The 27,556-nt window shown below is 54.4% G+C and overlaps 1 pseudogene; it reads left to right on the top strand.

Moving 5' to 3' along the window:
- LOC119105581 (transmembrane 9 superfamily member 2-like) overlaps positions 1-26,234 on the top strand; it is a 38,255-nt pseudogene extending 12,021 nt beyond the window's left edge.
- The last annotated feature ends 1,322 nt before the right edge of the window (positions 26,235-27,556 follow it).

Here is a 27,556-nt window from a genome sequence, read left to right as displayed (position 1 = left end):
AAGTACATAAACAAAACCACTTCTGAAGTTGGTGGCAACCGTAAGCCCAGCTCCTGGCACTCGCATCCGCTGTTCAGCTGCCGCGCGCATCTGCTTTTCAATGGCTTTGTTTTATTTTTGAAGGCGTTTTTGCCGGACATTGTTATAACTGTATACTCATTCCTCAAACTGTGACAACAGTTGAAAGCAACTGCACACCACACTCGAAACTCCATGCGATATTGAGACGTGCATGCCCTGAACTGATCGCTGCGATGTCGGTGGTACACCAGACATATTCGGCGTGAAGTGTTTTTAGCAGATTGGGAACGAGATACTTACGCGAACGCAGCCAAATGATTCTCGTTTGTCCTGCGATCACCACACACACAACACTTTCTGTTGTACATCTCGCACAGACGCAAATAGGGCACTGCCTAGCAGTGGGGAAAAATGCCCATCGACCGGTGCCGCACAACCCGAAATTGCTTACGCTTATGTTCGCGACACGCATTCAGCAGTAAAATTGTATTAACACCAATGATCTTCCGCGGATTGTACCACATGTGCTGCATCATCGTCTTTGCAAATGTATGCGGCCATGCTGTTTTGACCATAAACAAATAACAGCATGTAATATCACGGGGATCTAATGACGTTTCTATGGCGTCGTTAATTAGAGGGAGATTTTGAAATGGGCTCTAAATAAGCCTTTTCGAAATTTGCGGACGTGTAACTCAGGAGCCAGAGCGTTTTGAGTCTTAAAAAGGGCACATCCGTGAACTGCATCAAAAGGTCCCGAAGATGGTCATTTCAGTTCAAAACGCTATACAGATGTAGAACATTCCCTTTAAAATAGCATAAAAGCGGAACCTTTAACCCGCAACAGCTGCCAAACTGCCCCCAAACTAATTCTGCCGTCGACATGGCAACGTAGTGGTGAGTATGGAATCCAGTGAGATTTCTCCCGCAGGAACGGCTAATTCGAATCAAAATTTTGGGCCATACAGACGGATTTCGAGGAAACTGATATCATGGATCATATCGGACGCGTCTGATCTAATATAAGTGAAAAATGCAAAACAGGTGGCATGCTCCCTTTAGCTCGGTCACATGAAACCAGAAATCCAACGCCTACAGAGATGTGCGGAGTGTGAAAAGCCGGTCTCTCCACTTGCTAGAACCTGAAGGTGCTAGCGTCAGTCGTCAGCGCTACATTTCCGTCTCGCCCAGTTGTTCAATCGCCGCACCGTACGTGCATCGCTCCTTCACTGCGACCGGTGCAAATCGCCCCACCCAGTCTCCCCTCCCAGACGTACCGCGGAGCGACTAATCACTAGGGGTCCGTCCCCCCCCCCCCCCAGCGCGGGTTTACAGGCGTGACTTCTGAACCCGTGCTAACCGGGAGGGCGGGTCGGCTCCTACCCGGACTCCGGCCGGACTCCGCTGTGTGCCACCCGACTCTGGTGGTCAGGGGCAGCCCAAAGTGGCACTGAAAAACTCACTCAGCACTCACTCAGCTTCGTCGACACTCAGAAGCTGCGAGCGAGCGCGCAGCTTCGGCAGCACACAGAAGCTGTGAGTGAGCCCGCACTAGCCGCTTCCGGCTGACACAGTAGTCCGGGTGGCGTCCGTATCCGGCCCGCAGCCGCTGACGTCATCGGTCAGAAGCCAATCCTAGAAATGGCGTGGATCCCGGGAAGGGCACCGGGTTTACCTGCTCGCATTCCCGCTTAAACCGCATGGACAGCGACATCCACCACCAGTCACCGGTGATGCTCGTTTTTTGCAGGCTGTTCTTTACTGCGGTGACCTGCCCCAGATGGATCAGGACGGGACCACGGACCGAGGCTGTCGTAACGATGGCTGGCCATCGGAAATTCCGTGGTTGTATAAATATATAACAATAACATCGGAAAAAAACGATGGCTGGCTATATGGATGGCTATCCGGAAATTCCGTGGCTGCAGCGGTCCGGCGTGACTCAGCTTGCTCACTCATTCTTTTTGTGGGCTTATCAACCTGCAAGCACTGCTGGAACCATCATACATTTTCACAAAACAGCACGATTTTCCCAAGTTGCGTATGTAATGCTTCCCAAGTACGTACACGCAAGCTGTTTGATCTGGCGTGGCGCCACTGCAGCTCGGCAATATCGCTGCAGTTTTACATCCGTTAGCACTGAAAGCGTAAAGCTTGCAAAGTGCAGGGCAGCTGAGAAACACATGTTGAAACATCCATGAATACAACACAAAAACGGTCACGAGCACTGGACCGTAGGCACCGTCATTTCGGGGTGGGGTGGGGGTCAAGGATGCATCTCAAATATTGACAACAAGAGTGGATAACGCAGTGGGACCAGGTGCATCATGTAGGGCAATGTACCGACTACAAATCACTAGCAAACTCAACATTGCGCGAACCAGAATCGACGCCAACAATCGGTCAGGGGCAGTCACTGTTTTAGGACCCGGTCTCGATAATCGCCCGCAGGGGCTGGCACAGAGAGAGTTGGGTCACTGAATACGGAACAGCGTAGAGCCCAGTTCACAGTGGCATACATGGATAAAAGCAAAACAGTTGTCCGCAACACGAACAGCTGCCAAAGCGCAAATCACGGCAAGTTCTTCTATTTGGCCGACTTCAGGTTCTTCGTCCTGTCTTGTAGGAAGCCGGTTCATTTTCAACCTAATTTTTTCGGTTTAAATTTCAGTTAATTTTCAAGCAATGCCATTTGTAACTAACAGTTACAAATGACCCTGCTGGCATTCAACCAACTGTGCGTAAGCTCTTTAAAGCAATTAGGTTAATTGCCTACTAGTTTCATCGAGACAGACATTTTGACGTTTGCTAAGGGCTATTTATGATATGTGTTCCCGAAGATGACTTGACTATGCTCTGGAGTCACCTGAATGATGTCAACACTTGAATATGATACTGCATCGCTCCCCTACACCACGAAAGTCTTTTTATTGTTATTGCATAGCAGCCTGGATTCGCGCCTTCCCACTCCCCTCTAGCACTTATGTCAGCACAGCCACATCACAAGCGTAGGCACTTAGGAGCATGGGAACTAGGCCCTGGTGGTTCCTATTTTTCCACTTCATCTCGCCTACCCGCTCTTCTTGAAGACGTCAGGTTTGTCCTATTCCGAGACATGGGAAAAGCTGACTTCCAACGGGCCTTTGACGCTTCCATTTTCCGGGGGGCTCCTATGCTCCTGCCACACATCTTCAAATGCCCCCCCCCCCTCCCTCCTCCGCACCCCAAGCGACACCTATTGCGTGAGGTCTGTTCAACCGACCATTACCGCACTCAGTCGCAATCCCTTTCCTGTTCGCTCCTTCTCATGCTTCCGCCGCGGTCACGTTGTATACCCTAATCCTTTTAGACGGCCAGCACGTTGGCCTTCGCTCATCTCGAAAGTTCAGCATCGCACTGACAGGTCGCTTTCATGCCCCGCGCATGGTGCGCGCTCTCAGCTCGCTGCCGCTCGTTCCCTCGACAAATTCCCTCTGATACCACCGCAGCACCAAAGCCTCCTCGCTCCTCCCCCCACTCCCCGCACAAGATGGCAGCCAGAGACGCAGAGCTTTGCTGTAGGAGAGCTGGTGTAATGCCGCACCGACCCGCTGTACCTATCAGGGGCTGAAATTGATCAGACCGAATCTACATAATTTATGCGGACATGCCGCAGATATATCTTGTACCGAATCGTTCAATGATAGAAGGATACACACTACACGTGCTTAACGCATATGATATCAATCACCGGGTAAAATGTAGATTTCAGGCTCATTTAGCACGCGTCACCAGACAACTCCCACGTGGGCAGAGCCACTCCCATCCGGAATACGATGTGGCCCAGGTCTGGAAGCTCGAGACCAAATGTAATGCGTGTATTGACAGATGCCTGTAACGAAGAGCATTGTGCGACTGCGCAGCCGTGGTCATAGGCGTAGAACTACGCTTGTAGCCACGGCTGCTCCGTACCTTCTCACAACTCTGCGAAATGGTAATAGTGAAACAAGCCAGCTTTTCCAATCAGGTTTATCTTACGCATCGTCTAGCCACCGAGACATTTGCGTCGTTGGGAACATGATTTCCTTCCATCGCAAATTGTGCTCTTAAACACAAAGGCGTCTCATGTGGCCCGATGAGGCCGCCAAATCTGCCAGAATGATACACACTGCTGTATTTCGTACACAGTGACAGTGATTCAACTCCACAGTGTGCATGCGCTGCTTTTTGTTTTGTTGTGTTTTTTGTGCATTGCAAAGATTTCCTGGCAACTGTCCCAAGTCAGCTGCAGTAGAATTATTACACTAAGATGGTTGTTTCAACGAACATCCAGTTAAGGAGCAGATGCGTGTTCCATCCGCATAAGGTAGTTTGAATATTCAGGACAATCCAAAACCATCTTTCTTTGCTAAGCCGGCACAAAGGATGCTGTATTTAGTTTGAACTATTCACCCACAATGCCACCTTTTGCCCTCTAGAGAGGTTAGCATTATTCACACTATTCCCTTATGAATTGCCGGGACAAGCCTGCCACGTCCCAGTAATCAGGTGCAGCTTATCTTAATCTTACATCTATGGCTGACATTAAAAATTTCTAGGCAGATTGTCTGTTCGCCCATTTGCCCCTTTGTCAGTGCCTGCTTACTACCCTTCTCCTCTGTGCTAATTGTAGATTTAACATTGCAACTGAAATTTTTAAGATAGATAAGACAATATTGCTAGTCTTATTCCTCGGAGAAAAGCCAGGAGAACGGAGGTACAGTTGGGTTGATATTTCGGCAACATGCCTTTATCGAAACAACAGCAGAAGTGCTCTTGGTTCGATAAACGCATGTTGCCGAGATATCAACCCAACTATATCTCCACTCTCCTGGTTTTTCTACGAGGAATAAGGCTATTACATCTGTCTTATATGTGTGAATAATGTTCCTCGCTAGTCCACTGAACGACTTACGTAAAATTTTTCAGGTTTAGAATATCCGTTTCAATTATTAACACATTTGGCCTGGTTCAATATTTTGGGCCTTTCGTCTGTTGCAAGTATTCAAACATGAATGAGTTAATTAAAGATTTATAATTGCGAATAAAGCTGTTGTCAGGTTTGAAATATCTTTTTCAACCACTTAAACACAATTCTATCAGCCCTGGATTCATGTCCAAATAACCTGGGACAATTTGATCCTCCATCTATTCTATCAACCATGGATCTATGTCCAAATAACGTGGAAAAAAACTTGGTCTACCAGCTTGCGGATTCTCTCCCTAGACATTAATACACATGGGATGGATACAAGTTTTAAGTATCATCCAGTAAAGCTACTTTTTCATGTTCCGTGCAGCATTTTGCCCTGCTTTCAGCCGCAGACATTGATGTGAACAATCTTTGGTGGCGAAACTGTGTAAAGCTGAGTCACAAACATCCCCTTGGCTCGCTGGTGCATGATCGCTGAAAATGGTGATCCCTGGCCACTCAACGCACACGCAGCAAGAACGCCACGGGGCTGTATCGCACATCCATTCTGGCCGTGGGTCACAGGCCCATACAGCGTGGTGTCGATGACACGTGTGACTGACAGCAACGAGGTGCTTGATATACTGGACGACCATGACTACCAGCCGGGGCTGTCCTTCGTGACCGCCAGTGCCATTTGCTACATTGCCGTATTCGTTGTCCGAAGGGCACTGGACGGAGCAGGCTTCGCCCCCTGCCAACAAGCACTGGTGAGCCGTCAGGAGTCCGCCGACCTCACATTCTTATGCCACTGTCTGTGGCTGAAAAACCGCGGCGCGCTGCTGAATCTCTCCAGAGCAGCAGTCAAGAGGTGGTCCTGAGTGCTGCGAAAGAGCTCCGTCGCTACATTGTGCAGCTGGACGCGGCTTACCCTGCCGTGCTCCGGCGGACGCTGGAGAGTGTTGTGTGCAGCATTGGTACCGATGACGAGTGAAATCCCGGCCGCCATCCTCTGGAAACTCAGCACTGTTTGGAAAACACCACACCTAGCTGATCAGGATGTTGGTGGGTGGGTGTCCCGACGGGTGTGTCTTCCTCGCCTTTTATGTGTGCAGAGATGTAACCCCGTTTCTACAACCCTGTTTCTATAGCCCATTGTTACCATCGTCTTGGTTGCGCCAGTATTCGTTGGGCAAGCCGGGAGACGGCATTTTGAAAAACGGTTACGAATGCCACACGCTGTCGTCGAAACTGTAGCCAGGATCGTGGCAAAATTTATACCACTGCATGCACCGGTTCATCGCGTGTAACTCCTTGCTTTGAGAAATGTTAGACAAACCCTACACGTCATGTCAATAGTAATTTGGAACCGGTGCGATAACAGCCCCAAAAATGCCGTAAATTTTCAGCGAAGCTCACTTCTGCGGTAAAACAGCACTCCCATTGGAGCTTCGCGGGATATGTTATCTGTACCGTTTTGGTGTATCTCATCAGCTTTGACACCTAATTAGGTGGCGCGGAATCGGAAAGCACTATGCAGAGGTTTATCTATGGTTCGAAATAATACTATTCCTATGGTTTTGTGATTGCTTCTTGAATGAGATAAGATAGGATTCTTCAGGCATTTGGAACAGCCTCCTTCTAGCACGCGTACACGTGGGAGGAATGGGCTGTCACCCACCAATTTCCGCCAAAGTTGCAAGCAATGAAACCCATGACGCTGCACGAAATTCTCGCTTACTGATAAAGTTGACATGACTCACCTACATCCCTGGTAATCAGTACATCACACCCTGTTTCCGTCAAGAATCCTGGCAGCCAGAGGTCGGGCCGGCCAGGGACATGGGCGGATCCAGGATTTTGTCAAGGGAAGGGCCACACTTCATTCTGGTGCCCCTGGAACCTGGTGCCCCCCCCCCCCCCGCGTCCGAAAGAAGTCCCCGGATTTCGACCGCTGTAATGTCAGGCTCTTATTTTTTCATCGATTAAATATCTACCGCCGAAGTGGTCTGCCAAATTTAGTTCACGCTAGTCCTAGAGGTCAATTTCTTTCAATTTTTATGTTAAATTTGAAGGTTTGGGCCGCTTGTGGTGCACCTGAACTCTGGTGGTCTTAAAAATGGTCATATGAGCCCAAAATGAGGATTTTCGTGCCCTTCACAACATTTTGGTGCCCCCTCGGCCCAAGGGGTGGGTGCTCCCACGTCCCCGCCCTCTGGATTCGCCGCTGGCCAAGGAATCCCATGAATAGTGTTGAATGCTTCCCAAAATATTGCAAGTACAAATCGTCCATAGAAGCTCCGTCGCTTAGCAAGGCAAGCCCGCAAACATTTGTTCCGTGCTACTCGACACTTGAGCAGAAGTCGATGAAGAACAGTGTGACAGTATTCACGAAGGATGCGCAAAGTACTCCACCAAAAACTTTTGTTTTCGCCATTACCGTCTGTTAAAGGGAATGCTCTACTTTTGAAGATATTGACGAAAGCATCGTATATGATGAAATAAGCTCAATCCTAACTATTGGTATACTTTTAAGTGAAAAAGACCGCTCTAGACAGCATAGTTTCGTTGTTGAGTAAATATGCTCCTCAATACTTAATTGATTGTGTTATCGTGCCTAGCACATCATTGATTGAGAACTAATCGACGGCCGTTTTATCTGTAAATCGTCTTCACAAATGCAGATATGAACGACTCAACAACTCTATTTTTTACCTTGATCGCCGCATGGCCAATAAAATGGCAAGATCTATAGAACATGGATACTTGGGTGACCTTTAGATAGTCACAAATATTCGTGGGCATGTAGTTCACAAACCGGAGGGGTGTAAGTCTTAAGAAGAGTAGTGCTGTGAACTGCACCGAACTGTCTTCAAGAGAGCTATGTCAGCTCAAAACCTCATACAAATGGGGAACACTCCTTGTAAGCGTGGTGGTCCCCCTGCCTTGCACTGGTCACGGCCCGAGGACACGGCAGGACGATAAGCGCGGGTACCAGGGCAAGGCTAAATTATGTGCTTGGTTGACGCATTGTGTGTGCTGTGACGTATGCGGTGAGTGTTGAGTTGTGTGTGCTATGACGTATGCGGTGAGTGTTGAGTTTGTTGTCCAGCCACCTGGCATTGTGACGTCTGCGGTGAGTGTCGAGTTTTGTGTTGCGACGTCCGCGGTGAGTGATGAGTTTTGAGTGTTTTGGCGTATGCGGTGAGTGTTGAGTTTGTGGCCCAGCCGTCTGGTATTGTGACGTATGCAGTGAGTGTCCTGTTGCCTGGCTGCCCAGCCGTCCGGACCGTCTGAGAGCAACTCTGCCTTGCGCGCTCGTCTCTGGGAAGGTGTACCACACGACGCGGCAAGGCGACCAAACATTAAAAAACGCGTAACACAAAGCAGACACAGCTGACAGCTTCCTGGTCGTGTACGCGAGGAGGCATCAATCGATAGCCTTGGCGACGACTCGTGATCGCACATAAAAAGGCTCGCTTCTTTCGCTGCCATCTCACGCTGCGCCCGGCAGAGTAACAGTTTATGGCGTCCTGGAGCGCGAGACAGAGCCCGGCCTGGCACGGTCCTGCAGGGCTGTCCGCGAGCAGCAGGGGTTCCCTGATGCAAACGGAATGAAACCATCCGACCGGGGCCAGGCAGCCTAGCCTGCCAGGTGCCGAGGAGAACGGTGGCGCTAGGCTGCTGATACAACGGCGCTCACGACTGTCACGTGACCTCAGCTTTCCCCGCCTGGGTTGTTGACGGCACGGCCGGTGCAGGTTCGGCTGGACGATGAAAATCGCGGATTTGACAAGCGGCCACTGCCGTATGAGTCTCATTCAGCCGCTGAGCAGGCTCATCTGCCCTGCCGGCAACGTATAACACGGTACAAAAAAGGCCTGCCCGGTGCCCATCTGGCGCTGACATATACCGCAGGCCTGTCTCACTGTCAACTTCATAAACAGCACGGGTTCGCTCCTCTGACACGGGTGCTTAGCTCAGGGTGCAGCACAGCTTCTCCACTCCGGCTCCGCCGTGTGCTGCAGGTCGCCCGGGCGGCGGTCAGCGAAAGGGTGTTCCGCCCACCTGGCGGCAGAGGTCGCAAATACCGGCACACCAGCTGACCGCGCCACATTCGTTTGAGCGACGAGATCTGATAGCGAGCGGTCGGGTCGCAACATGGCAGCATCAGCTGTTGGGTCACCACCTGACCGCACAGGGAGAGGCCACAACACTCGAAAGTGCCCGCGAGCAAACGCGCGGGCGGTCGCGGGCGACGGCTGCACAACATAGAACGTCCGTAGATATTTGAATCACAAGAGCCAGTTATGACTTGCATTTCCCGAAGCGGCCACGGTCTAGATCGGATAGGATACGGACGTTGGCGGTGACAAAGTGGACCTCCTACGTATGGTGCAGGCTTGGAGAGGACTCGAGCCCGTTGCTCCCGCTGGTGATCGGATTAAGGGGGATGAATCGCTTGCCTGCCAATAAATCAAAGTTCTCAGATCAGGGCACGTGAGGAGGCACCCGATTCTGAACGCTATTATCATCCTGCCAGACCGGGACCCAGAATCGTTGAACATCGCTCACGTTGACTAAGTGACTCTTTGTTTTGGGCTTCAGCAGGGCGTGACATCATGTGCCGTGGATGGTGGGCAGCTGTAGTCGCTGGCGCTCCACAAAATGATGCACGATGACACGTGCCACGTTCAGGGACGAAGCCACGAACTCTGCTGCGTGGACATGCCAGTGTTCATGGTGTGGCTCCACCGTAACGCGGCTTTGGAGTGGATAAATGTCTTGATTGGGCATTGAATTGTAAAACAAACTTAACTGTTAGGCATGCGTGGATTTAAAAGGAACACGCACGATAGTGAATTTAGTATGAATCTAAATTTACCGTGGTCCGTGTATGCTATTTTAATATACAAGATGTATCACCTTAGGTACAAAGTCATAGATGTTGCAAGGCTCCTTCTTTTGGAAGTGCATGTGGGACATCATGAGCACCTGTCATCCATTCTGGTTTGATAGCCTGTCTGTCGTGTCGTCGAGGTGACTCTGAGATAAGCTCGAATGCTTTTCACGGACGCTTTGGCCGTGGACCTCGCTTGACGCTGCTCCGGCAGGACAGACTGCAGTCCCCGGGGGAAGGAGCGAGGAGGATACATGGCCGATACGTCTGCGTGCAGAGCCCAGACTCTTTTCAGTCATCTCTTCTATACGGTACGGGGGTCATCAAACCAGGAGATTCACAAGGTCGTCGTTTTCTGACATCCCGCGGGCTTTTCGACAACCGCGTCCACACATCAGAAACTAGGATGTAATTACACTACCATCCTCAGCACGTGTCCACAAAGCCTAAGGGACGTCTGCACTACTGATCATGCATCACCGTGGCCTCCTCCCGACCACAAACGCATACTCTCAGTGGCCCTCTCCCAATCACAAATAGAACATTCTCTAAGCACGTAACGCGTCACCTGCCTTGTCCCACCATAAGCACACTCATGGCGAGAGCCGCCCACCACAGCACTGACCTCAACCATGTGAGATGCTTGCAGTGCAGAGCAGGGATCCTCTCCATCATGTTTAGAGCCTTCAGCCTTTTCTCGGCTCTCTATCATACAAGGTTCACGTGTTACTAGAGCCTTTTCCCCTTCATGACAGGGCCTTCCCCGAAATTCAATGAGACAGGTAAAGAAATCCCCGGTTATGCAGCGGATTGAACTCATCCATAGTACCTACATGACTAAACCGTCTGCTGGGCTGACCTGGGACATTTTTCTCGGTCATGCCAGGGTGCCCCTTCCGTATCTTGGCTCTCAAACACTTAAAATCTCCACATTATTGAAGCCTTCTCTCCATGAGGACATGGCCTCGTGCAGCGCCTTTACTTCCAACTATAACCGATCCCCCGATTGCTGGGACCTCCTCTGGGTCATCACAGTTCGACTTTAGCCATGAATGGGACTCTTGGTCACATAAGTGCTGCTAAACATGCACGCCTACACCCGGCATAGCCCTCTGAAATGAGCCATCTGTTTACACTTATTCCGTTGACAGTTCACCGATTTGTTGCCGGACATGTACTTGAAGCGAGCAGGAAATGTCGTCACAATCTGTGCAGCCAGCGGCGAGCTCCTCATCACCTGTGGGCACAGTGCTGTGCCTGGCTGTGTTACCCAGCGGTGAGCCCCTCATCACCTGTGGGCACAGTGCTGTGCCTGGCTGTGTTACCCAGCGGTGAGCCCCTCATCACCTGTGGGCACAGTGCTGTGCCTGGCTGTGTTACCCAGCGGCGAGCCCCTCATCACCTGTGGGCACAGTGCTGTGCCTGGCTGTGTTATCCAGCGGCGAGCCTCTCATTAGGGACAGATCCAGGGCGACGGGGTCATGACTTCCGCTTGGGCCCAAAGGGGTGCATGGGCTCTAAGAGAATCCATACCCGACCAGATGCAGTTTTTTCTTACGCAGAACACAACAAAATTGGACACCTTTGGACTCTCAGGCGACCAATATCAGTCGCAAGCGAAAGTCAAGGGCACACGAGTAGACAAAAATTATTCTTCACTGATTGAGAGTGGTAGTTGGGATAGTCTTAATATTGCTTACGCTGTCCAGAGCCCCTCCGCTGTTTCCGAAGGCCCTGTATGTTCACCTGCGTGGTCAACCTGATCGCTAATGAACATTCCATGCTACCCCTGATTGCTTTGCCTCTGTTCGGAGCGCTCTGCACTGTTGCTGGGTCCTTTCTGCTAGCGTGCCGGGACACTCTCTGTCAATCAGGAAGCTTTCACGGATTCTTTCCATTCGCCGGGAACGCTGTATACGCTAGGGCCGGGGCCACATATGTTGACATGCCGAGGCATTCTCGGTTGCTCAGGGGCCCTTTACGTTGTTCTCGGCTAATCTACCAACACACTCGCGGTATGTTCTTTAGCCCTCTACATCGATCTAGGGCCAGTCCAATTCTCCTGTTGCGTGCTTCGAGCCCTATGCTCCTATTATGGGGCCCATCTATTAACCTGCTTGGGCATATTGGGTCGTTCGGGCCCCTGCAGATTGAGTCTTGGGTACTTTCTATTTGAATGGAGGGCCCTGCACACTTTTCGGGGCCGTACTTACTAACCTGCTTAGCTCCACTGGATTATCATGGGGACCCTGCACATTGGGCTTTGGTACTTGAATGCAGGGCCCTACACTCGTGTTGGGGCCCCATCTGATAACCTGCCGGGCACACTCGATCATTCAGCGGCCCCCTTCATTGGGTCTCGGGTGCTTCCTATTTGAATGGAGTGCCCTACGCCCTTGCCCGAGGTCCTGTCTGTTAATCTGCTACGAACCACTCCATCGTTCCCTCTTCATTGTGTCGTGGGTATTTCTTATTTGAATGGAGGATTCTATGCTCTTGTCGGGACCCCATTTGTTACCCTTTTTGGGCACACTCGATTGTTTGGGGGCCCTCCACATTGTGTCTTGGGTACTTCCTATTTGAATGGAGGGCCCCATGTTCGGTCTCACCTATCAAACTGTTCGGGCCAATGGCGGATCCAGGTGAGGGTTCTCGGAACCGTGCTCCCCCTTGCGCCCCGAGGGTACCAAAGATTCTGAAGGGGCCCATGATCAGGCGAACAGGCACAGTTTTTAAACACAAAACACGGCAAATTTGGACGTCTTTGGGCCTCCAGGACGACCAACAACAGTCACAGGCGAAGATGAAGCCCGTGAGCGGACAAACTCATTACACTATCCAGATGCGCTACGCTGTCGCCGGCAACCCATACCTCTGCTTGTCGGGTCAATCCGATCGCTAAGGAGCCCTTCACGTTGCCCTTGATCTCTTTGCATTCTCTCGTAGGGTCCTACGCTGCTGTTGGGGCACTCTCTGCTAAAATGCCCAGGCGCTCTTGATCAATCAGCGGCCCTCCACGTATTCTTCCCATTTGCCCGAAAGACTCCATGCGCCTTTGTTGAGGCCTCATATGCCGGGGTACACTCGGTTATTCAGGGGCGCTTCCATTTGGTCTCGAGTTCTTTCCACTTGCTCGGGGGCCTTGCGCTGTTGCTGGCTCCAACAAAAGGTAAGATACTGGGCCACTCGATGCTCCGGGGCCCCCGCATTGACTTAGGGCTCTTCCCCTTAAATTTCGTTTCCGGTGGACCCTTCACACCCATCGTGGCTAAGCGTGCTAATAATAGCACACTAAGAATATTTAAGTTTAATGGCCGGACTTCGAGATTTGTTTGGGGGGAAGGGGTCCTAACTCGATGGGGGCCCTACATGTTGCCTGCTCCCTCCCCCCCCCCCCGCTCGACGAAATCCTGGATCCGCCCCTGCCTCTCATCACCTGTGGGCACACTGCTGTGCCTGGCTGTGTTATCCAGCGTCGAGCCACTCATCACCTGTGGGCACAGTGCTGTGCCTGGCCTTGTTACCCAGCGGCGAGCCCCTCATCACCTGTGGGCACACTGCTGTGCCTGGCTGTGTTACCCAGCGGCGAACCTCTCATCACCTGTGGGCACACTGCTGTGCCTGGCCTTGTTACCCAGCGGCGAACCTCCCATCACATGTGGGCACACTGCCGTGCTTGGCTGCTCCGCCCGCGCAGCCCCAGCGCGCTCCGCATACGAACGACGCTGAATTGTCTGTCATGCCTGGCGTCGGCGTGCGGCGGCAGCTCTTGAGAGCCGACCGCTGTAGACACGTGCCCACGCGCTGCCGGGGCCTGGCCGCCGTGCCCCCGGCTACGCACAGGGACGTTACCCTGAACCTCACGGCACGGAGGTCTGACAAATGCTCAGAGGACGGGAAGTACAGCGATACCACTGTCTTAGGAAATTTAACAATTACAAAAAGGGTCGTAACTAGCACCATGGGAGAGGTGCGGCAACGCACGGCTCGAGGGAAAATTGCACTTAATGCGCCCCATTAGCGGTACCCCAGGGGGTACATGTCGTTGGGGCCACTCTCCAGGTTTTCGGGCGACCAAGACACGTTCGTCAGGCGCCAACATTTTCAAATTCATATTCATGTCGATATTTGCGACTCGGTTATCGCGCGACATTACGGAATAACGGGGTTGTAGTGGCTCCACCGTCCAAGCGCTGAAAACAGACGGTTTGGATTTGTGTGTATCTAATGTAAAAGTGAATACTGACCTCCTCAACAAGACGAGCTCAAAATCTAACATTGAAAGGCCTATTGGATACAGGCCTAAGGCCTATTACGGGAGCCATAGCATGTCACATTTACATTAGTTTGCACACACATCCAAACCGTCTGTTTTCAGTGTTTGGACCGTAGACCCGCTACAACTCCGTTATTCCGTAATGCCAGTTCCGAAGTCAGGTGATCCGGCTGTGCCGGCATGCACGTGGAATGCGCGCGTCCTGACGGGCCGCGACGGGCCTAGAAGCCCAGATTTGCACAAATGACTCTTTTGCCCATTGGGCGGTTAGACTTCGGGAAAGCAAATTTCATCGAAGGCCTTTTTAGCTCATCGTCGATCTTCCAAGCTTAAAATCATTTACATGTATGGGTGATTCCTGACTCGTGATTCGCGCTGCCCGTTTAATGGAGATCGTTTGCATGCATAACTGATGGGTGATGCGTGTTTGCTTGAAATCGCCTGCAGGTTTGAATGAAGCGTGATGCGTGAAACTTTCTTAGATGTGCACTGCATCGTAGAAATGGCTGCCATTGGCCTCTTGTTCAATCCCCTAAATGTTGGTGACCGGTAAAAACTACGGCTCGCTGTTAACGCATGTATCTCTTTAGTTCCGATTTCATCATTCTCCTGGTTTTTCTTCGAGTAATATGGCTACCTCTACTATTTTATCTATATACATAGCGTTTCCCGCGGATGCACCGAACAACTTAAGTTGGGAAGTTATTTAAGAGAGTATGGCCGTTATTGCTGCACTTTGTTGTACTCTTCTCTTATTATTGGATCAGACGAGTCCGATTCTATCGGTAAGACCAACTTTCTTGAAATCGTTCTGAATCGCTCAGAATTTCGATTCGAAATAGCCGCTTGCGGAAGAAATCCGGTTGGACTACCTGCTCATCACTATGAGACTAGAATATTTCATTTGCGTTCTTTCCCCACGGGTGTGCTCTGCTATGTTTGTAACGCACTAATTTGTCAAAATGTTTACGTACTAAATGCTAGGAAAGCTTGAAAAACTGATTAGAAAACAAAATGTGCAAACATTACGCTATTATTCCGCGAATTCAACGAAACGTTAAATTCGAATTCAAATTATCTTGCTTTGATTTCTGTCCTATGGCGTTTACTACAGTGGTTCTTTTCGAGACGCACTTTGGCTATGGAAATGGAAGAATAACATGGTCCATAGCGGCCCACTGATTCAAACTTCAACTTATACGCTTCTCAGTTGCAGGCCTTTGCCGCCCGCTGTGCAGACCACAAACATCCTGTTCTTTCCTGGCAATCACCGACCTTCAATATGCAAGGAGGTGCTGGCTAAATGACGCCATGAAACAACTACTGTCCTTGCGTTTCAACCATGTTTATTCACATACCAGTGCATTCTCTTTTTTATTTCATTCAGAATGAAACAGCAAAAGCAAGGCACTAAGCTCTTGCTAAAAATGGTATTGAATGGTTTTCACTCGCGCAAACCGATTCATGCCTCTGGTTGGAGGCACTTTAATAATGTCCTCGCCAAAAGCCCCGATCTCCGACGATCGTGCAAGTTCCTGCTCGTCCTCGACGTTTGCCCGGCACCACATCAGGTCAGCCGCCCCTCGAAATCCGCCGTCCGCGTGTGCTAGCACACATCTGCAGGACACCCGCCGGAGCTCCAGTGTTAGCGCTTCCCGCACATGCGACAGAGCCCGCGTCGCGCTGGGTGCCCCGGATGTGACCAAACCAGCGCAGCAGCCAATGTCCGGGGAGAGCGCCCGGTCCAGGTGGCATACCCCTCCCTGGCCCTTCCCTGAACCCAGCTGCGCCCCACGCACAGCACCGCTGCCGACGCAGCTGCGACACAGCCGGCAGGGCGACACCTCTCCCCGGATTGTAAACCGGCCACGGAGCAGGCCCATTTGGCCGCGCGCGGCTCTGCACGCACAGGCGGTCACACCCTGTGGTGTCCGGGACGTCAGGCACACTGGGAGATCAAAGCTGGGGAAACCGTAGGAGAATTTAAAATTCGAGGACATGGTGTACTTCGACTGCGCTCTGTTCGGTTGACATTGCCTGTGGCTTGTGGCTTTGAATCTGAGAAAAGTGAAGGGCAATTGGAGACGCCTGTCTTTTCCACAGAGATCCATTTGATTTATTCGCAATAAATCGGGTGGTGCACGTATCTGGCCGCGGCGTCTCGGTGTCACCTGTAATTGTTGGTACTTAGCAACGAAGAGAGCTGCAGGTGTCGCAGTAACTGAATCTTGATGCAGAGATTAACATTTTTCCTGAGACGCGTTGGTGGTGCCGTTTCTGGGCAACTGCGTCTTGCCTCTGTGATCACGTTCTGTCATGCCAATGCCCATCAAGCCTTTTCTTAAGCTCTAAAAGCCTTGTCTGTTTATATCTTCGCTACATCTGAACCTTCGTCATCTTTAGATTTAATCATCTCTTTGCATTCGGCAATCTGGCCATCTTAGCTCAAAAGCCAACATCAAAGTGGGCCAATCCGTTCAAGAGAACGCAAGTGATCGTTAACGAAAACGATGTTGGCGTGGAACGTTTGGTGTAGTTAGATTGATAATTGCAAAGAAGCTTGCATTTTATTCTCCATTCCACGATTTCCAAATGCCAGGTCATTAAAGCTGCATGTAACCATGCTTCACGGCGCTAATGGCCTGCAAGCCACGGTTGTGCGGTCGCTGTCCGCATTTCGCTAGCGTTCGAAATTCCCAGATGTGCGGCAAAGCGCGGAATTCGCAGTTTATTTTCTGTGGCGTCGCTGCCGCTGACGGATTCCTGGGCTGCCTCCCATCCACTCAGCGGCTGCTGGGGCCATCCATCGTCGGCAGACGTCACTCGAGCGGGACGCGGCACATGCCCGGCAGCCACCCTTCCGCATCCCTGCCTCCGCAGCCAGCAGGCGTCGCCAGCAGCTCTCGTGTCTCTCAACTGGCAAGCAGCAGGATGACGATCCCCCTCTTACTTTTCCAGCGCGCTTACATGCGCCGCGTTACTCTCTCGACGCTTGCTTCCGTAGCCAGCTTACACCTTCAGCTGCATTTTTGCGGCCAGGTGCCGGCTGACACCTCTTTACATTCGATGGGGTACTCCCCCAGCGATTGCTTCCGAAGCCAGCTTACACCTCGAGGATGGCCCGGAGCCCCGTCTGCACAAGGAGCATTTCTCAATCTACACAAAGCCCAGCCTCTGAGTCACCTCCCCACCTGCCCACTGTGGTGACATGGTCCTCGGCGCGTGTCCCGCCGCCGCCGCCGCTGACCTGAGGGTAGGTGGGGCACCGGCGGGCATCGTCCGCCCGACAATCGGCCCCACCCACGCGACCCACGCATCTGACGCACGCTGTGATTAGCGCCAATGAAAACACGCCCACATGGCCGGCCGGGTCGCACGCGTCGCCACCGCCCGCCGCCGCCCGTTCTCAGGTGGGGCGCGCCGAATCGGGCCATTTTCGGCGGGCCGCCGGCGCGCCACCCTTCCTTCCTGCCGGCGCGACGGACCGCGCCGCGTCCGGCTCTGATGGCCGAGGGCGGCCCCGCGGGCCAACGCCCTGCTGGGGCGCGGGCGCCGCCGCGGCGCGGGGCAAGCCGCTGGACGGGGTAGGGGAACGGGAGGAAACGGTACGAGGGATGTGAGGTGTGGTCTGCCGGGTCGATCGATCGTGGCCATGCAGTTTGGGTGGGGTGGGGGGGGGGGGGGGGGGCGGGCAAGAGTTGAGCGTTGCGCTCAAGTGGACATGCTGTGTGGCACAACTGTGGCCGGTTTGTATCATCGCATCACCTCGGCAATGGGGGCGTGGGATGGTACCTATTGTGTTGGAGGAAGGGGAGGGGAGGGGCTCCGGCCCCTCAGCTTGAAGAATTCCACCTCCCAGACATGGCAAAGTCTCCAGATTTTAGGCACCATGCTAATGGAAAAAATGAAAAGAATGGGATGTCATGGAAGCATATTATGAAGATGAAGATTGCTATGATATGAGGGAAACAGTAAGCACAGCTGTGAAAGAAGCAGCTTGAAGTAATAATGTTGTATTCTCAAACCGATAAAGGAAAGAGTGCCCTATGTCAGAAGAACAAATAACTCTTGGTGGCGCTCCGAGTAGATCAATCACGTGCTGGGCCTCAAATGGTGTCGCGAAGCCACGACCCCGCCCATCAAAGCACACGGACGTTCGTTTGGCGATTACGTCATCCGCCTGCGCCCGGCGAGAGCAACGGCCCAGCAGGAGCTTGACCTGGAAAGAGGTGCCAAGAATAGGCAGCACGACAAACACCCAAAACAGGATCTTTGCATGGAAAACTGGCAGTCATGAACATTTCAATAAAAGTTGGTGTGGCCGCCGCCAAATTTATCACACCAACCACCAGTGGCCTCAACGAAAGCTGATCACTCGCGGAAAGTGATGGGTATAGAGATAAGAGGATTCTAAGGATCTAACGATGTGTCCGTTGGATCAGCGCTACGGATCGCAAAACCCCGATTTCCAGCGCCTACCGTTGTGGTGCGTCTAGAAACCGGCTGACCTGGTTCATTTCCTGTTTACCCGCTCCGTGCTGAGCTTACGTGTCGCCCCTGCCGGCCCACACTCCGTTATCCTGGACAGATTAGCATTCCGGTAGCACAGGGACACCATTATGACCGTGAAAATCGGCCAATTCTTCCAAAAAAGAGAGTATCATGCTGCGCATGTGCACGTATTATAATAATCCTCCGACGAAACTACAACTATTTCCACTACGACTATCTTGAATGCAGAACAATGTTTCCCATCTAGATAGATCATCGGCCCTTTTCGCTCAGCGCAGTTGACCCAACTCCATTCGGCGCATGTATGTGAACGCATTTGCGTTCCATTCAATCTGGGCTCAACTAAAAACCGAGGGGAGTGGACCCACTGGCTGAGGAGTGGACGGGCCTCCCGGGCGGGCGGACGAACGGGCCTCACCAGCGGGCGGGCCCCACGGACGGACGGGCCTCATGGGCGGGCGGGAGGAGGGGCCTCACGGGCGGACGGACGGGCGGGCCTCACGGGAGGACGGACGGACGGGCCTCACGGGAGGACGGACGGGCGGGCCTCGCGGGAGGACGGATGACTTCACGAGCACGACATTCATCTCTGATCCTCACTGAGTGAGATATTCCCGCGCGTTTGAAGCGACAGCCAAAAGCAGTTGTCATCCAATTCACTGGTTGAAAATATAAGAGTATTCAAGTCCTGCAGCTGTCAGGTGTTACCAGCGTGGAGGCGGCAGGTGGCGCCTCTGCTACCATATTTAGCGCCTGGCAGCATTTGTTTGTCACCTCCGCTCATATTATTATGCTATCGGTATGTCAATCCTCGCCTGCTTTCATGTTTGGCAAGCCGAGGCTGCAGCACTCCATCGTTAACTTCATGAAATTGTGGTTTGGATGGCGTCGATAACTGCGAAGCCTTCGGAGCTCGTTAGACTTTTGTCCCGCCACGTAACGTGACGTGACGTGACCTGTTCGTTCAGCATTTTTGCAGAAGGCTAATCCCAACGTTTGACAAGAAAACGCACTAGCCCTAGACCGCGTGGTATCATTTCAACTTTCGCCAATAGAAAGCTTCCAGACACGGTGCGACATAAGATTCTCGTCGGCCAATCCGGTCCCACGTCTAGCCGTCTCAGTTCCAAACCACACGCTCAGGCAGAGCATTTCCAGGAAACAAATCGCTCCCAGGAGATCTTCCATCCGTTCCAAGGTCCTGCAGCAGCAGCAGACTCCTGCGCGGTATCGCACACCCTCCCAGCAGTGCACGTCCTCCCGCCCGCTCACGCGGCCGGCCGCCCCGCGCGCGCCGCGCCGCCGCCGTCCCAGGGCCGGGCCTCGGCGGCGGCCGCTGCTGATGAGTATCGCCACGCCCCCCGCCGACAACACGACGGCTGCCGCCACGTATGGTAGCCGCGCCGCACTGAGATTTCACACCTCTTTACGCCAGCCCATTCCCATTCCTCCTCCGCGACCGTTTTGGAGGCATCGGCGGCCGCATTTCCATGGCGGTTTGGCAGCGCGGGCGGGCCGCCGGCCGGCCTTCTGCGGCGAATCGGCGACTTTTGCCGACCGCCGAGGCCCCGGTCCTGCTCAAAAGGGTACCCGGCGCCTGCGTCGTGCCAAAAATGACCGTCCGCCGTGCAGTCCGGCCGCCGCCGGCGTCGTGCGCCGCGACCACGCCCTGTTAAGGGCCAGGCTGGCGCGCGTGCGGCACGCGAAAACCAGGCCGCCCGCCTCCCACTCACACCATCCACCACCGGCCTTTATTCATGAATTTCACTTATCGTACGTTTCATCATGGACCGATTATTGATGGCCCGATATTTGGAATATTTTACATTTCCTTTCATAACGGCGGCTTGGGAATGAATTGGGACGAGTGCGCGCGGCGCGCATCGGCTCGCTCACCGGCCGTTAACCCCTCCGCCCACGCCGAGCCGGCATTCAAATCAAGGCCCACACGGCTGCGTGCACGGCGACGCCGGCGGCGCGGCGCTGCGCGTGGGCCGGTCACGTGCGTGGGTCCTCCGACGCGCTTGTCACTGGGTCCCGGCCGCGAGCGCGCCGCGCTCGAGGAGAGGCGCCCGCGTCCGGGCACGGGTCGGTCCGCCGGCAGCCGTCTGTTCGGTCGCTCGCCCGCTAGCCTGTCCCCGAGCTTGGCACGCGCGACATGAGCGCCAGGAGCGCCAGTTTGGCGCCGGAGAGACCTAGTGCAACCGATGCGCCGTTGGGCGTGCGTGGCGTGCGTGGTGAGGGTGGAGCGGGGTGGAAGACGGCGGACAGCCTGGCGCCGTGCGCGCCGCGACACAGCCGTCCCCCTGCGACGCCTCGCCCTGGCCCTGCCCCTGTCGCCGGCACCGTCCGCCCGATTAGAAGCCGAGCCCGTCCGTGCCACGGTTGACCGGTACCGCGCCCGAGCCGCAGCAGGTGTGAGGCCGAGGTCGGACCGGCCGCGACCGGTCGGCGCCGCGCCGCCGCCGGCCCCATCTCCACGTCAGGCGACCACTGGCGGCCGGCCGCGGAGGTCGGCGTTGCCGGCAGAGAAAGCCGTCGTCGGCCGCCGTTTCGCCATGTTTGGCACTAGCAGCCCAGGGGCGCATTGGCATTGCTGTTGGTGCAGGGTGACCTTGCTCAGCGGGGACGAGTGCAGCTCTACTTCCGTAACGGATGAACGGGAGCAAATGAAGACGACGGCTTGGTACCTGTGAGAGAAAACATTTGTTCTAACCGTCGCACAGATCAGTGGTTTTTGTAACATTTGTACTCCGATCCTAATAATAATAACACTGTTTTGCCACACTCACAGATCGGAAATGCTGAGAGAGAAAAGTCTGTGACAAAGCTGCAGGGACAATGAACTTGCATTGACAACATGCTAAGCTTGTTCTCATTTCCATCAATGCTGCTATGACCGCTGTCGCATCTGCATTCCTGTAGTGCTTGCTAGTGATTGAGCTTTCAGTCACGCCAACCATTTGTCAAATGCCTGGCTACCAGCAATGCCTGGCTAGCCAGCAATGCCTGGCTGCCAGCAATGACTGGCTCCTGAGCAATGACTGGCTCCTGAGCAATGCCTGGCTCCTAGCTACCGGCTGCAAAATGCAGTTTATCGTCTCTCTCGTAAATGAGAACGATTTCGTAAATCGCACAGACAAGTTGGAAAATATAGTGCAATAACCAGTATATTTGTTATAAAATTCCCGGAGCAGGCAAAAATTGCTGCCGGTGCCTTGTTATGTTCTCTTTTCCACATTTGAGTTCTTTCTTCGTACAATAACGGTAGGCATTTTTAATTTGACTTGGAATGTGTGCGATGCAGGCCGAATGGCATGATGAGCAATTACCAAATATGTGTCGGACCACTTCGTATCAAACCAGTTAATGATGCCGTTATGTCGTACTTTACGACCCTTCTCACTGAAAGAATGCATGGGGCTGTGCACGACTTGGCTACACGCCAACCCTGCTGTGATCCCAGTGAGTCCTGCCAGTCGTCATGCAAATATTGTGCTTTTGTAGGATGCATGCCGAAAGCATGGGTTTCGCCAAACGGGAGTGACAAACCCGCACCTAGACAGAATGCGACATAACCCGCAGCAGTGCCATGGGTACCGCATGGCAGGGAATGTCTCGATGTCTTCAGTCCCCCTTCCAAATTGTGGCCGGCTTCTGGCCAAATTTTTGCTGGAAGCCCCCAGATGTTAGTGCTATCGAAGCGGATGGCGATGGAGGCACATTTCATTAACTGACGTGCTGGCGGACTGACTGTGGAACATCTCAAAACCATGTTAATATAAATACAACACTTAAACACAAGTCTGAGAGGTGAGTCCCCCCCCCCCCCCCAGCGTCGGCGTTGTCTGCAGGCTGGAGGCTTCCTGATCCTCCTCTCCCTCCAGCGTCGGCGCTGTCTGTAGCCTGGAGGCTTCCTGATCCTCCTTTCCCTCCAGCGTCGGCGCTGTCTGTAGCCTGGAGGCTGCCTGTATCCCTTCTCCCTCCAGCGCGGCGCTGTCTGTAGCCTGGAGGCTACCTGTATCTCCCTCTCCCTCCAGCGTTGGCGCTGTCTGTAGCCTGGAGGCTGCCTGTATCCCCTCTCCCTCCAGCGTCGGCGCTGTCTGCAGCCTGGAGGCTGCCTGTATCCCCTCTCCCTCCAGCGTCGGCGCTGTCTGTAGCATGGAGGCTGCCTGTATCCCTCTCCCTCCAGCGTCGGCGCTGTCTGTAGCCTGGAGGCTTCCTGCATCTCCCTCTCCCTCCAGCGCGGCGCTGTCTGTAGCCTGGAGGCTGCCTGTACCCCTCTCCCCTCCAGCGTCGGCGCTGTCTGTAGCCTGGAGCCTGTATCCTCTCCCTCCTCTCCCTCCAGCGTCGGCGCTGTCTGTAGCCTGGAGGCTGCCTGTACCCCCTCTCCCTCCAGCGCGGCGCTGTCTGTCAGCCTGGAGGCTTCCTGCATCTCCCTCTCCCTCCAGCGTCGGCGCTGTCTGTAGCCTGGAGGCTGCCTGTATCCCCTCTCCCTCCAGCGTCGGCGCTGTCTGTAGCCTGGAGGCTGCCTGTACCCCTCTCCCTCCAGCGTCGGCGCTGTCTGTAGCCTGGAGACTTCCTGTATCCCCCTCTCCCTCCAGCATCGGCGCTGTTTGTAGCCTGGAAACTTCCTGTATCCCCCTCTCCCTCCAGCGTCGGCGCTGTCTGCGGCCTGAAGGCTGCCTATAACGCTCGGCAGTCCCATCGAAACACTGCCAGGTCCAGCAGCAAACGCCGGCCGACCGCACCCGCCAGACGAGCCAAGCACCATCACAACGTGAGATGCGTCCCGGCCGAACAATTCGTGATGAAAAACTGACCTCTGACCGCAATCAGCGCGGCAGAGAGTGGCGCCAGAACACCGGCGCGGGATCACCGCCAGAGGTCACGCGCCGCCGCGGCGGCCGCCTGCAACGCCGGGCGGGCGGCAGAGGGGCCGCGCGGCCGGCAGCGGCGTGTGGGGTCCACCATCGAGTGTTTACCCGGCTTCCGGTGGGTTTACACCGAGCGGAGGGACGGCCGCTGCTCCCGACCGGCGCCAAACACGGCGCGCTGCGGGGCGGGCGTCCGCGGCTGGGTCCGGGCCGACGCCGGACCGGACCAGCTGGTGGTCTCCCGCCTGGGGTGCCGGACCGGACCGGCTGACGGCTGACGGCCGAGTGCTGGACCGGACCGGCTGATGGTCTCCGGCCAAGTGCCGGACCGGACCGGCTGATGGTATCCGGCCAGGTGCCGGACCGGGCCGGCTGATGGTCCCCGGCCAGGTGCCGGACCGGACCGGCTGACGGCCTCCGGCCAGGTGCCGGACCGGACCGGCTGATGGTCTCCGGCCAGGTGCCGGACCGGGCCGGCTGATGGTCCCCGGCCAGGTGCCGGACCGGACCGGCTGATGGTCTCGGCCAGGTGCCGGACCGGGCCGGCTGATGGTCCCCGGCCAGGTGCCGGACCGGACCGGCTGACGGCCTCCGGCCAGGCGCTGTCTGCACGGCGGCAGGTCGGTGCGGGTCACGGTGGGTCAGCACGTGAGGTGGATGAGTCGTCACGTGACGGTGGCGAGGTTACGAGGTGACTGTGTTAGGTCAATTGTGGCTTTCACTTGGGTTGACCCATTCAGCGGAAATCTCGATTGGGTTCATTAGTTGAACACAGCCCATTTAAGCCACCGCGTGCATGCATGCACATACTCCATCAACCGCTCTCTCTGGTTTAAATCACGATGGGAAATGCAGTACAACGCATCTTAAACAGTCGTCTTGCTCATCCATCTGCATGCTCAATTAATTTCAAATCCTGAAAGCATGGGGCATAACTATGTCTCCAGCCAACCCAGTTGGTGAAGAGGTCCGTTTGATCCTAGTCAACTTCGGTAACACAACCCGTGATACGTGCGTGACACACTTACCGTAATCAAGGCGCAGCGCGCAAACATCGGACGCACGCAGTCAAACAACTACAGGGCGATCCAGGTCGTTATCGAACGGATCAAATATTTGATGGTCCCTTTCTCGGAGCAGACTGGCGCCACTCGCATTAGGTCCTCCGCCGATACTCGAGACAAACCAGCGCCCCTGCGTGCTGTTTGAGGCGCACGTAACCAAGGGCTGCGTTTCTGCCTGATGGCAAAAACACATAACTTGTCATTTTCTCTGAACCTGCGTTATCCGCCATTAAAAACCACCGGACCTAAGGTCAGCGACATGAAATGGCCGCAAAAAGTGGTAACTAGAGGCCATTTGAACATCGTTAAACTCATTGACAGGTAGAGCTTCGCGAGTTTCACTTCATTGTAACTGCAAAGAGGTCCTTTTTCGATGGCTAATAGGAGGAGACCAATCGTAATGTACTTGCGGCCTACTAGTATTACTGCAACCCACGCATGACATAGTGAAGTGGATTTTGTATATGATGCCAGAGCGCATTGTACGAGCGAAAGGCATAAACTGTGCCGTCGTTAATGCCCTAGCATCTGACTTCTTCAAGAATACCATTATCCACAAAGCATCAATCTGCTCGTGCTTTCTAGTGGCCTGAGAACTACGGCCCTCTGCTATTTCACTCGCCAGCGGGAATATGCCTGAACTAAAATGACCTGTAGCCTTCTTCGAATGATTTCTTAAACTATTTCCATTTAGAGTTTCAAGCCATGAACCCTAGGAATATGTCGGAATCAGGCCTTTAGATTGGCAAGATAAAAGATCATTCGACATTACGAGCACAAAACGACACCACTGAAGTCTTGGGGTGACAGCAGGGGTATAATTCCTTTTCAGCTGGAGCGCTGGGTGGGGACTCCAGCCCCCAGATTTGAGAGAAAAGTGAGCCAAGCCCGGGAGAACCCCATTTGTCGGCGAAATTTGCTTTTTAACGGTTCAGCCTCCCCCAACCCGCTTTGCGCAACTACACCTCTGGCTGAAAGCGTGGTAACAATAGCAGCAAACCAAATCTTGGCATCACATTTTTAGTAGATGTCAGTGGCCTGCCGATACAGAGAATGCTAATCTCGAGTTTGCGATCAATTCCGCCGTTTCGCCCTCCGTCCCAGCAGCTGAACTCGTTCCCAGGCCACCATCTGGCAGCAGCTGTGGCCTCCGTGCGGCCGTCAGTCGTGCGCCGTGTTTTACTGTCGGCGGCCGGCTGGGGTAGGGCGACCGCCCTTCCCACGTCCCGGAGAGCGCTCCGCCGACCTGAGCTCGTTAGCGGGCCAGAGCCGGTGGGAAAAGTCGCAGGGCGGCGCCGGCCGGCGAGGCGCACCTGTCGGCCGGGCGGCCGCCGTCCGCCTGGGAGCCTCCCACAGGGCGCGGTGTCAGGTGCGCCCTGACCCGCCGGCCGCGCCGGTGCCGTGTGACCTCCCGCCAAGTGGCCGCCGTGTGGCCGGCGTGAGGCGTCCGCCGCCAGAGGCCTCGCCGCGCCACGCTCCGCACCTGGGTCCGGTGAACGGCATCGGTGTTGGCCGTGAGATCAACGGCTTACGACGGCCGCTACAGACGTACCGGCATGTAGTGAGCAGTCACCTCTGCTCCAAGCCGCGTCCGCTGCGGCCCGGGCGCCAGCACTGTCACGAGCCCAGCCGTACCCAGCCCTTGACGGTGTGACGCTACGGTGGGCGCGAGACTGGCGTTCAGCGCGTTCTCTCCACTAGCCCAGATTCAAGTGACCCCTCTGCCTGGTGGAAGCCCGCTGGCCAGTCCTCGACGTCGAAGGTGCCGAAAGGGACGCTCAAAGATGGAAAATTCACGCTGTTAGGCAACTACTTTTTGGTGCAGAAGCATGTCGCATGCCATGAGAAACCGCGTGTGTACTTTTGTTTCCTTGACAATGTTCTTACCACGTGAGCCCCAGGCATCTATGCAGATTTGCCAACGTTAAGATACTGCCAGTAGCCTGAGAGCCTCGGATAACTATGCAGACTTGCCAACGTTAAGATATTGCCAGTAGCTTGAGAGCTTCAAATAACTATGCAGACTTGCCAACGTTAAGATATTGCCAGTAGTCAGAAATAGGCGACTGACTAATAGCGCATGAGACGATTTACGTCAGCGCAGTCTTGATCTAGGGGCTTGGCGGAGGGCTCAGGCAGCGCGCCGTTTTGTTTGCGGTGGCGTACCGTTTTAAGTGGCCCATAAATGCAGTTGCACTTGGAAATGGAAATACATGTCGTACGTCACCAAAATCGCCGCAAAACATGACGGCAGTTTAGGTCCTGAGCTGTTCGTGAATTCAGTGACGTCTGGTTAGTAATCGAACGGATAGGCAACGAAACTGGGAGCCTTTCGATGCCTGAGGGTGCTCCAGATGGTCTCCGGATGACCTCAGGGTTGGACCAGTGCCGCTGATCACTCGGTGGCCTCCCCCGCCACCCTCGGTGTCTGAAACAGGTGGCCATTGGCCGCCGGCCAGCTATGCAAACAGCGCGGGCCTGCGCCCGGCCGGCAAAGGGTCGCCGTTGGACCTGGGTGTGTATGTGGGGGGGGGGGGGGGGGGGGGGCTGACCACCCGCGTGACAAAGCGCCCAGCCGTCGGCCGGGCGGGAATGGCCAGATCGCTTGGGCGCTGTCCGCAGATCCGCATTGTCAGGCTCGCCCGGCCGCCTCGTCGCCATGTTGTTATTTACCGCGCTCGGCGCAGGCGGGCGTGGGGATGAGCCCCGCTGGAATGTTCTCTGTTCCGGGGCGTTGGGGCGACCGGACGCCTTGGCCCTGGGAGCCTGGGAGAAGGCTGGCGTGGCTCGGCAACGGCGGTTATCCGTGTTTTTCCTGTTGAGGCACGCACCGGTGAAGTAATTCCTCTAATCTGGTGGTAAATGCCTGCTCGGCAGGGGCAGGTCAGTGACGTCAGGTGTTCGCCATTGAACTGCCATGATATGGATGGCGGCCTGACTGCGCACACGGTGCATATATAATGGCTTTGGGAGCTA

This window comes from Pollicipes pollicipes, unplaced genomic scaffold, assembly GCF_011947565.3.
Source record: "Pollicipes pollicipes isolate AB1234 unplaced genomic scaffold, Ppol_2.1 Scaffold_6138;HRSCAF=7277_pilon_pilon_pilon, whole genome shotgun sequence".
Lineage (NCBI taxonomy): Eukaryota > Metazoa > Arthropoda > Thecostraca > Pollicipedomorpha > Pollicipedidae > Pollicipes > Pollicipes pollicipes.
The sequence above is the reverse complement of the archived record's forward strand: the minus strand, read 5'-3'. Positions and strand labels throughout refer to the sequence as shown.